At 31.7% G+C, this 12,925-nt stretch overlaps 1 pseudogene; it reads right to left on the bottom strand.

The window, feature by feature from the left end:
- Positions 1–722: 722 nt before the first annotated feature.
- LOC145599136 (transcription factor MYB41 pseudogene) lies at positions 723–2,139 on the bottom strand (annotated as a pseudogene).
- Positions 2,140–12,925: the final 10,786 nt, after the last annotated feature.

Here is a 12,925-nt window from a genome sequence, read left to right as displayed (position 1 = left end):
AACAGTAATAATTAACAAATTGAGTAACGTGTAGTATAACAAAGTAAATAAATCATCACTACTTATTTTCTATGCTACATATATAGAAGATCGAGTGAATAATTTGATACAACAATATTCTGTATATTTCTACAGTTCTATGTGTACAATAAAAACTCATTACATGATAATCTCTACAAAACAATGAAAAATTTCTTTAGGGCTTTATACAAGTATGTATATAGGCCTTTTAACTATATGTTCAATCACCCCTTAATATACCCCCCTCTCCCCACCCCCACCCAAAAACAAAAAAAAGAATTTGAAACAAATCAACTTATAAAGTGTTTAATTAATTTAACTCAACAAATTAATTTCTCTTGTATTTCATAGAAAAGATACGTCCATGCATGACGATGTTTGTGCTGCTACAAGTCTACAACCATACCTTTAGCTGCAAGAAAAAGTAAATGAGCCACGTTAGCGTTATGTAAACTTTTTATGTTTATTATTCTGTATATGATTATATGTATATGTACACAACTTTTTATTAAAATACACTTAAATGGTTCTATTGTATTGCGAAAGTTTTAATACAAAAAATCAATTTTATTATGTATACGAAGTTGTTAATTTCACCTATTAGACGAACCATTGTATGAAAAAGGAGATTATATTATACATATATTTACACATATTGACATAAATAATATTGCTATTAACAAGAGAACAACAACTAATACTTACTTAATGAATTGTTTCCAGAAATCACTGTTGCCATCATCCAAAAGCTTATCCCAACCTTCGAAGAAATCATCAGTAGTGGGGCCCAAAGCAGAGGAACCATTGGTAGAGTTTGTGTTGCTCTCAATTTGATTAACAGTTGAAACCTCAGGTGAAAAATTAACCAATGAAGGTAATTTATTCTCATCTAGGGTTTCATAAGTAGTAGTACTACTTAAACTCTTGTTACAATTTGTATCCAAGCTTGTGTTATATAATTCTGGTGTATTATTCTCATATTTATGATCAACTATTGGTTGTTGATGGTTTGGACCGGCCGCGAAATTTGGAACTTGGCAATAACCTTGAGAGGTTGAACACATAGGGTTACTAATATTGTTAATGTTAACCATACCATTAGAATATGATGATCCTAAGTTTAATGCCATGGTTTGGTCCATGTTTGGGAGGGATAATGATGATGATGACGACGATGATGGATTGTTTGTGTTTAGGATTTGGAAGATGTTTTGTAGGACTTGGAGCTTGGCTACCTCAGCCGCGACGTTTGGTTGTATCCTGAGAGCATTGTTTATGTCCCAAGGATTCATCATTGGGCCTAAATTTTGTGGTGTTGAAAGAAGTTGGGAGAGATTAGCAAGGAGATTAAGGTCATTTCTTGGTTTGTGAGTAACTGGATCAATACCCATTTGTAGGAGTTTTTTCCTTAGGTGGGTGTTCCAATAGTTCTTAATCTCATTATCAGTTCTTCCTGGTAGATGAGCTGCTATCCTTGACCACCTATCAAAATTCGACACACAATAAGTAAAATTGAAAAGTTAGTTAATTATTACTAATTAATCACATGAGGAAAAACGTAGAGAAAAATTGTATCCCCAAATTAGTCTGTCTAGTTATTAGAAAGAATTTTGTTCCAAGAAGATGTATTTGGAACGTAGTTTTCGGTGTTAGATTAAAAAAAACAAAGACCTCCTTAGAGAATTTGTTGGTGGTTTAGGTTGTTGACTTTGATTATTTCTATTTGGAAACATTGTATTAACTAAGATAAAGAAATACTTACTTGTTACCAAGAACAGAATGAAGCTTGATAATCATGTCCTCTTCCTCTTCAGTGAAGCGACCACGCTTAATGTCCGGCCTCAAGTAGTTAGTCCATCTCAGTCTACAACTCTTACCACACCTATTCAACCCGGCGGCCTTAGGAAGAGCACGCCAACTTCCAAGGCCGTGTTTTTGGATGTAGGAGACGAGCAATTCATCTTCTTCCGGTGTCCAAGGACCCTTCTTCAACTCACTAATATCATCACAACATGGAGATCTACCCATCTTCAATTCGTTTACAACTTTTCGGTGTTTTGGTTCTTCTAATCCCTCTAATACTAAATGAAAGAGGAGAAGTTGAGGAGAGAAATTAGGGAGTAGGAGAGTGTAAAGATTAATTGAATTGGTTGATATTCTTGGTGGGACTTTGGTTGATATATATAGGCTAGAAGTTTAAGGGTATCAAATGATCAAAAATGTCATTTTCAAATTAGGTTTAGATTGTATATTATAATAATGAAAACTATATAATATAATAAAAATGCATGGATTAGAAGAGGGCTTCCTAAAAGAAGGCAAGGTTGTTCTTGGGAGAGGGTATAGTTTCAAGGATTTGAAGCCAATAATAAGACAGCATAATCAAGGATTAGGTATTGCAACTGTCATCATATTTGAAAGGGTAATTGTAACTTTCTATGATAATTAATCTTAATTTGACACCTCATTAACCTGTGGTAGATTTAATTTATTTATCATCCTTGATTATATATAGGAAAAATTGATGGGAATAATCCCACCTTTGGGATATTTTTAAATAATCCCACCTTTGTACCCAATTCGCTCCTAGTCCCAACCGGTCATGGAACTTGTTATAACAAGTTATCAGACACGTATTGGCTAGTGATTGGTAAAAAAAAAAAGTTTAATTTTTTTAAGAAAAAATAAAAAAAAAGAAGTACATTGATTAATTAAAAAATCACCCTCCCTCAAAAGAAAATTAAAAATTAAAAATCACCCACCAGCCTCAACCACCTTCCCCGTCACCTGTTCCGGCCAACCTCGCCGCCGAACTCCCCTGCCCCACAGCGCCGATCGCCTGGATCGCCTCCCCAGCGCCCACGCCACCCTCCCCCTCCCCCGAACCAACAACTTCCCTCCACTATCACGAAAACCCTCGAAACCAACCTTGAAAACCCTTTCTCCGCCTCGGTCCCCCGTTCCGATTCCGGCAGAAAGGTTGCGGGATGGTTGGTTTCAATTCCCCCACAACCCTCGAAGACCCTTTCGATTCCCCCACAACCCTCGAAGACCCTTTCCCTTTCCCGATTATGTTGGAGCTCGCGTCGTCGTTGTTTGGACTTCGTAGGAGGAGTAGCGGCGTGGTGTTCTTGGGGGGCGTCTCGGCGATGTGTCTCTGCTGATGGTCTGGGCTCGGCGACGTGCCCGGTGATGATGGTGATGGCGATGTGTCTTTGCGGTGGGGAGGTGGCTAGGGATGGTGGTGGTTGTTTTAACATAGTTAATTAAATTGATTAAAATTAAAACTTATTTATTAACCAATCACGTGGTGACACATGTAAATTAAACTTAATTAAAAAAAATTACCTACTCAACCGGTTTCAGGTCACTTAGGATCATTAGGAGTAGATTGGGTGCAAAGGTGGGATTATTAAAAAGAATCCCAAAGGTGGGATTATTAATCTCCGACGCTCAAAAGGTGGGATTATTCCTATCAATTTTTCCTTATATATATATGTTATGCTTTTCATATTTTTTTTTCCTATTTTTGTTTCATATCTTAAATTGCATGATTTCCTTTTTCTTCATTCTTTTTTCTAGTAAAAAGTAACAATTGAATTATGCTTTTACTTTTCATTAATTTTTTTTACTTATTAGTCTATTTTTTATTCTTATCTCCTTATTTAGATATCTTGTAATTGTTCTAATTCTACTTAAAAAGCCTTTACCTAAAATTTAATTTTTCCATTGAATATCAATGTGTTTCATTTTCAAATCATGATTTATATGGACAACATGAGTACAACTTGTACTATAGCTTTGAACTGATCAATTAATTAACCCTCTTATATTTCAACTCAACACCCACCTAGTTGACATCTATAGCTTTAAATTTTAATTTAATATGTTGGATGTTTAAATTAAATACGTACTTAAATTTCATGTTTATTAACTAAAGGTTTTGTTTCTCATAACATTATTCCATGTTTGTATGATCAATCAAGTAGATCAACCTATGAGAGAGACCATGTTAATTGTCATCCGTATATGATGAGACATACAATACGAACTACTCTATTCATATTTAAATATTCTTTTAGGTTGAATGGTATTTGTCCTACAAAGAAGATAAAATAGGAACAACTTTTAGAAATGTAAGGATCGGAGTAATATTTAAAATAAAAAAATAATAAAAAAAAAATAAAAAATCAAACTATACCATTATTAAACCATTATATAATCAATTGTTGTAGAGGAAAATGTTCAATAAAGTACATATACATTATCACAATTCATTCTTTTTTTTTCAAGATGATTGTGTCATGTTCTTGCTAGAAAAAGAATTTCTATAGAGACAATCTAATAACAAAAACAAAAAAAAAATCTACCAACTAGGCGACCAACATCTCAAGATCAGCCGTCTTCAACCCGTCTTAGATTATACGCTCTAGTACTCGTACTTAATATCCATTTTGGAAGTTGCTACGAATTGAAGCAAAACCACTTTCTCCTTTTTTTATTAGATACATCACTTTTTATAAATAGAAGTTTTAATTTTAGCTCGTCTTTTATGTGGCCAGCCATGCCATGTGGCCACTTATAAAAGAACAAAGTAACCCTTATAAAATAACAAAGTAAGCCATATAAAACTGATCAAGTAACCCTTGTAATACCAACTGAGTAACCCCTGTAACACTAACTAAGTAATCCCTATAACACTAACTGAGTAACCCCTTTAACACTGGTCAAGTAACCCCTATTATACTAACGAAGTAACTCCTGACATATGGTGTGGCCAGCCTCATATAAGACTTTGTGTTTAATTTAGATGCACCACTTTTCTTTTTAGTTATTCTATCTATCTCTCTGATCACATAGACCCTCTTAATTTTTCTTTCTATCATTTTTTACTCTAAAAATTATCTAGTCCGCAATAACAAAAGTGATAAATCTAATAAAAAATGGAGGTTGTATTATGATAAAAATTATATAAAAATAATTTAAGAAGATGTAAGTATATACGTAGTAGTGTGATAACAATGACAACGTCGAATAAAAAAGAAACAAATTGATAATGTAACCACTTCATTTTTTTCCATCCATCCATCAATCATATCAGACAATCACCTAATCAATTCTATCATTTTTTTTAACAAAAACATTTAAATTTTTTTTTTTTGTTGGTTACATAATTTTTACTTTATTCTATCTTGGCAACTCTAAACTTCGTATTTTACTTCCTCTATTTTATTAAGACAAAAAGTTCCTCTATTTTATTACGAGTAGAACTAATGGTATCATCTATTTCACAAAAACATTACCATTGTTACTTTATCTTAAAGCTACACATTATTAATAAATTTTTGTTTCTTACATAATTTCTACTTTATGCCTCAATTTGACAAAAGAAAAAAAAATCACCTTACTCCAAATCAACACTCTTCCTGCAACTTTTTGTTGCACAAACCTCATTTGCAATGCCTTCTTTAATTTCATTACATATGTGTGTGTATATAATAATAATAATAATAATAATAATAATAATAATAATAATAATAATAATAATATATTTCACAAAGGTTATCGATTCTGCAGAATCCACCTTTTCTTTGTCTCCTCAGCAGTCGGCATTGTGGAAGTCGAAGCAGGGTGATCACACCTCTGCTTGGCTTCGGGCAGTCCCTATTTCTGGATTAGGTCAGACGATGAACGCTAAGACATACCGATGCGTGTTGTGTTATCGGATGGGTGTTCCATTGTTCTCTATCTCGACACCGTGCTCTGCTTGTTCGAGAGTTTTTACTGGGGATATTTTTGGTGATCATGCGGTGTCTTGTGCTGGTATTGTGGGTATTAAACATCGGCATAATGTTGTTCGGGATACACTTGTTGATGTTTGCTATCGATCGGGGATTTCAGCAAGAAAGGAGGTGGACATAGGGTTGTCTGGAGGTAATGACGGAGCCCTTAGACCTGCCGATGTGTTACTTTATTCATGGGATCGTGGTCGCGATGTGTGTGTTGACTTGACAGGGTCTTCTCCATTGACATAAACAGGGCTTTCTGACTTTGTTCCGGGACGGGTTGTGGCTGATGCGGCTCATCAGAAGCGGGTTAAGTATGAAGCTCGTTGTCTGGTGATTGGATATGGTTTCATTCCCTTCTCCTTTTCTTCGCTTGGGGAATTAGAGAAGGAGGTTGTTGCGTTGTTGAAGCAGATTCAGAGGTTCTCGACGACGCAAGACATTGGGGCTAGTGCTGCAGCTCATATTTTCACTAGGGTAGGCTTTGCTATTGCTAGAGGAGTGGGGGCCCAGATTGTATCTTGGCTTCCCATTAATTTATTGTAGGTTGTATGACGTTTGTTTTATAATAATAATAATAATAATAATAATAATAATAATAATAATAATAATAATAATAATAATAATAATTTAATTATTGTTTGGTTGTACAAGGCCAGGGCTAAATGTTAGTTACATGGGGTTCGTTTAGGAAATCTTGGTAGTTCTTATTGTTTTCTTAATCTTCAGAGACACGCTTAAGGTTTGGTTACATACGTTGGAGCAATTTATTCATTATTTGACGACTTTCTCCAATTTATATATTGGAATGCAATTATTTCTGCTCTTCAGCATGTACTGATATTGTTCAGCTAGTTCTACCCGTGTATTTAATTCGGTTCATATGTTAGTTTAAAGAAAATCGACCTTCCTTTTATTAGTTTATTGTAGTTTAATTAGTTTTCACCTATTGTACGTAATCTAAGAATTTATATATTGTTAAAATATATATAGAGTATTCAGCCATGGCAGTTGAATTCAACTAAAAACATATGGAAAATTCATCTAATAGTAGATATATGTCTCTGGTATATATAAATGTCTTCCATCCATCCAATAGTCAATTGAATCATCTTTGTTTCCGGCCTTCTTGTTTTGTACATGAAAGATTTTGAATTCATATCCATAATCGAGTCTTTTTTTTATAAATGATAATCGAGTCTTTATCCATTTGTACATATACGGTTATCGTACATCCATCTCATATGAAATATGTATATATTCACCTTAATTTAACTACTATGACGATTAAAAAGTAATAAGAGACCACAAATTTTAATTTATAAGTGACTCGCCACATCGTGTGGCTAGTCATAATGGAGGTTATTTCGTTAGTATTACAGGGGTTCGGTCGGTATTATAGAGGTTACTTTGTTAATGGTATAGGGGCTTCTTGGTCAGTGTCACAGACGTTACTCAGGGGTTACTCATTTAGTGTTATAGGGGTTATTTTGTTCATTTACAATTGGGTGTATGGTGTGGCCAGCCGCAGACAAGACGGACTATTGTTTGTAAATAATTCAAGAAACATAACTTACATATTATGTGATTATTTAATTTCCCTATGTTGGATAATTATATCCTAGCTTAATTAAACAAAATTAATCTTAAGTTACGAGGATACTGAAGTGATAATTGTAGTTTATCCGATAATTATCCAAAAGAAGTTGGCATAGGGGCATGTCGCATGCATATAATAAACATTGCATGCACTTTTATATTAAGCTATTGATCTGGTCTAGTGTATCCATAATCCATTAGCTCCATAATCAACTGTTAAATTATAAAAGTTCTTCTACGTAATCCTATTATTAATACATTACATGCATCATTATACTTGGTTTGCATGTGCTACCATAAGCAAAGTGTAACAACTATTCTCTTATATTAATAATGCCAAATACAAATATATTATAGAAAATATTGATGCTCCAGGAAAACAGAATGTAAAACAATCTAAGATTATCTTTTTAATATATTTAAGTTTCCTAGATTTGTCATTAAATTAGTATTAAGGAACTTCTACGATGATACATCGATCAATAATACAACTCGTATTAGTTAATGTAATTACTGATTAGTATTGAAAGGATGTACATTTTTGACTGATTTTTATTCCATGTTGAACTATAGTTTTTCAAAATCTAATTGATTACATGAATTTATCAAATTATCATCACCCAAGAAGTCATCTTGTTTGTCCTTTTTATCCCTCACTAAATGCTAAAAATCAAATCTTTTAGTGGTTTCATGTTAGCCCTAGCTAATTTGTTATGTATCAACCAATTTTATATTAGGCCAGTCTTCAACTACTTCTGTTTGCATGGTTCATCTTCTCTTACCAAAACTCTCCTCCAATAATCTTTTGCCTTTTAGATATTAGGGTCAAATTTTATAATGTCAACATGTATATTTGTTAATAGATCTTCTCCTAGATTTATGCATGTATGCATGGCTCCACACATATCTATATGATTAAATGTCTTTAAATATGTAAATGCATTTTGGGCTATAATAACGCAACCAATGAAACTAGATTAAATGAATATGCATGCATAAGGCTCTTATTTTGACTCATTTCACATAAAATACGAGTGTATATAAATTTATACATTTCATATAAATATTATAAGTTTTATGAATCTTAATTAGCTTGCTTGAAGCTTGAAATTAAGAGTCTGTTCACATTTACTAAACTGAACTGATTGGAGCTGAACTGAACTGAACTGATTGAAGCTGAACTGAATTAAATAGAGCTGAAATGAATATTTTATGAGAGAAGGAAATTAAGAGCTGAGCTGAACTGAATAGATTGGAGCTAAACTGAACTGAAATTAAGCTGAAGTGAACAGACCCTTAGTTTAGACATATTCACAACTGCAATAATGAAAACAAGCTTTGGTATAGGGAATATATATATGATTTATTAGATTGATAATGATATAAGTTTAAATAGTATAAGTTCTATATCTATATGACCAAATGTCTTTAAATATGTAAATGCATTTTGGGCTATAATAACGCAATTACGCAACCAATGAAACAAGATTAAATTAATATGTATGCATTAGGCTAGTTGCATTAGTTAACTTATTTTGACTTATTTCACATAAAATAAGAGTATATAATTTTATACATTATTCTATATAAATGTGGAAAAGATTATAAGTTTGTATGAATTTTAATTAGCGCACTAGCTATAGTACGTGAAAATAAGTTTAGACATACTCAGAACTGCAATAATGAAAACAAGCTTTGGTATAGGGAATATATATACAATTTATTAGCTTAGATTGATAATAATATACTACGTATGAAGTAAGTTTGAATAATATTTCCTCCGTTTCTATTTAGTTGATGCGTTTGATTTAGGCACATATATTAAGGAGAGGAGAGAGAGTGAGAGAGAATGAAAAAGCAAGTGGGGTAGCTTGTAAATGCAAGGTAAAAAAATTTACCCAAAAGGGAAACGTGCCAACTAAAAAGAAACTTCCTAAAAAGGAATACGTGTCAACTAAAAAGAAACGGAGGTAGTATAAGTTTTAAAAAAAACTAAGTCGAATAGAAATATAAAACCTAACATAGCTATGTGAGAATATGAGATGGTCGCATCCAATAAGACTTGCTTGCATATCCGATAATTGGGTTTTGGGAGCAATGGAGCATAGGCTTGAATTAGCTTCTTCTTTCATTCCTTTCGAATCTCAATGAAAACAGTCATTTTATTTTTTATTTTTACTTATTGAAAATGTATACTTCGTATTTGGTATGGATATGGGTAAAGTATTGTTCTAATGTGGAAGGAATAATGGCTATAAGGTAAAGGAATTAAGAGAACGTTATTAATAAGTTGCTTGTAAATTAAAATTGCAAATAGATTTTGGGCTTTTAGCCAACTTTTTTTGGTAGCATTTGACCATTGACTTGTTATTAACCTTGTTTAGTACGGAGTACTTGAATAAATTAATTATGATCTTGTTCACTTGGTTTACTTGACTGGCTGATAATGTCAGTTATTTACACTGACATATACGAGTATATATTATTTCTAATTCAGAAGTGTTAATGATATATACAATCAATTAGTGTTCGGCTAATGTTTATTAAAGCAAGATTAACCATGTCTGGTCTTAAGATTTTAATTTATTATCACATCAGATTTTATATTATATTTAATTTTTTTTTATTTTTAATTATGTTAAGACTCAATTAGATTGTTTTACTAAGATTGTTTTACTAATTAACTTTCATCGCGGATGAAAGTTGATGATGATCATTCACTATTAAAAGCCATTCGCTAAGCATATTAAAAACCTTATGGAAAAAACTAAACCTGACCAAAAATAAATTAAAAAAATGTTAAAAAATAGCCAATTAATCAGCCATCATGCTGAAAACTGACAAGTGATTGCCAAACTCATCATGTCTTACGTTCAATTGTAAAATAAATAATACGTCGAACACGTCTATATATATACAGTAACTAGCTAGGAGTAATATTTATACTTAACTAAATTTATTTGTTCTCATTAATTTCATTTTCAATATCAAATTTATGCATTATCTAAATAACATTGGCACATTTTCTAAATCGCTTCCACCAAATAAGACTAATATAAAGTATGATGGATTGCAAGCGACATTGATCTTGTATATGCAATATAACCCACAAATTATAGAGAGAAGTTGACATGTTAATGTCAAAGTTCACTATATATTGGAACTTTCTAAATGTTTGTATTCTATTTTTTCATCCACTTGGTTATTATCATAATTAAACTATGATTCTATAGCGTGTAATTGTAAGGAACGATTTGCTTTTGATATTACTCATCAACCATTGATCACATATGGAATATCCTTAAATACATCATATGTCGTTGATGCTATAGTTTTAACCTTTAGATAATAACAATATAATATGTTCTGACAAGTGACAACTAATTATAGAATTAAAAATACTTAACTTTTAAGTGATATTATCAGTTTTATATAGAGATCAGATACAGATACCTTTAAACAAATAATACAATACAATTAAATAAGGGCACGAATCAATCCTAAACGTGGTCCACGTGGTATACATACAAGAAAGTTCCTATTCATCAATGAAGGATGTACAATTTAAAGAAGAAAAGAAAAAACGAAGAATTTGATCCTCCTGAGTGTGACACTTAATTGGCAGCATTGGTGATAGTAGTAGACAAGTGTACTAAAACAACAATAATATTTTGTACATGAGCATAAAATCTTAGTTGTAATAATAATTTGGAAAAAGAAGGAAGGATTCCAAAATATGGAGCATATAATAAGCAACAAGTTAGTTTTGACCTTAGCATAGTACCTTTATTTGACCTTTTTGTGTAAAGTTGGCTCAAGGTTTCTTGTTCCAAATAACAAACATTTATACTAATAATGTGACATCATTTTATTTCCTTTTGTCAAAGGAGGAGTTATATAGCAGTAAGATATGCTGCTTGATTTTCCATCTATCTTACCTCATGATTCAACTTTTTATTGGATTTCCATTTTTATTTTTCTTATAATAATTAATAAGTATCCAAACGCGGTACAAATTCATGCAATTGGATAGGATTCAAGGTTAAACGATGTCAAAGGTTTGGTAATTTTATTTGTTTTAAATGAAATGTTAAAAAAAGAATTAATGAAGCACAAATAGTCAACTATTTTCTTCATTTAATTATATAACATATTTTTCTCTTATTTAAAAATTAATCTCTAGTCTCTAGAATGTTATTCATATTAAAATTTCGATCACCATTTCGATAAATTTGTATAGTTTTCAGCCTGAAAATTATTTCCAATAATAATAACTTACTAAATTGATATGATAGTAATTAATTTTTTTTCAGACGTTTTTCATTAACTTTTTCTCTAAATTTCAGTCTTTGCTATGTCTTCCTCATATTTTCTTTAATTGTTATTAGTACTTATGAAAATTATATATTTTTGAGTCGTCTACAACCACTGCCTCACATTGTCACTGCGACAACAATGACACGAAGTTTCTACGCCGAACAACAGCGTATGCTTCAGCAAAAATCTCTACTTTTGAAACTTTGATGATTTACGTGTTGTTGGACGTAGAAAATCAACAACATTCTCAAATTCAACTGTAAATTTTAATTTCTTTACATACTTTGTAGGAAACTTCAGGCAAAATGTGATTGTTTTTGTTCTTAAGTGTTTGGCATTTAGTTTGAAGAAATTTGACTACAAATTGAATCAAGGGTGAAAAAAATATTGTGGTCTAATTGATATCATTGTTTCATATTAATTAATGAATGAATTAAACCAAATTAAAATTTAAACTAAAGTCAATAGGTGGCGTCTGGATAACAAATACGCTGGCAATTTGACCAATACAAGTATTTCAATAATGTTACTCCTTCATGGGAACATGTATAATATAATCCAATGCTTATGTAATATCGTATGTACTAACAATTACTATTTAATTAGAGTGTAACCAACTAATATACAATGTTTACTATATAATCATTCTTGTTTACCTGTCTCAACATATGCTGACACTTGTCCATTCTTCTAGGGTATGTGTAATGTGGAATTGTAATTGCTTGTTACACAATACTCACCTATTTTAGGTCATATATAGGTTCAAATTTGCCAATAATATTTGTCTTTGTAGCATTAATTAGAAGCACATCTTATTGGTCTCATGTATAACACAAACCAATAGTAAGGTTTGGTTTAGTAGAAAGATCGAGTTTGGCCTTATGACTTTATGGGATCAAATCACTTTAGGAGTTATTTTGGGGCTGAGGTTTCCCTTATCCTTTTCCCACACTCCTAATGAATCTGATTTGTAAAGTTAGACTGAATAACCTATGAGCGCTGCTGATTTAGTAGAATTTTTCTCATCGTCATAAAAAAAAAATAGTTTAAACACAATATGCCTTAATTTTTGTTCGTCGTTTGGGACTATTTTGATCCCTATTCTATTTTTGTTTTGAGAGTTTATACAGCTCCTATCCCTGCATTTTAACCTAAATCTATGGTTGTATCTAACACATTATATAGAATCACATTTAATTTTA

Source organism: Chenopodium album, chromosome 20 (genome assembly GCF_948465745.1).
Source record: "Chenopodium album chromosome 20, dcCheAlbu1.1, whole genome shotgun sequence".
Taxonomy (NCBI): domain Eukaryota; kingdom Viridiplantae; phylum Streptophyta; class Magnoliopsida; order Caryophyllales; family Amaranthaceae; genus Chenopodium; species Chenopodium album.
This window is presented reverse-complemented; position numbering and strand designations above follow the sequence as displayed.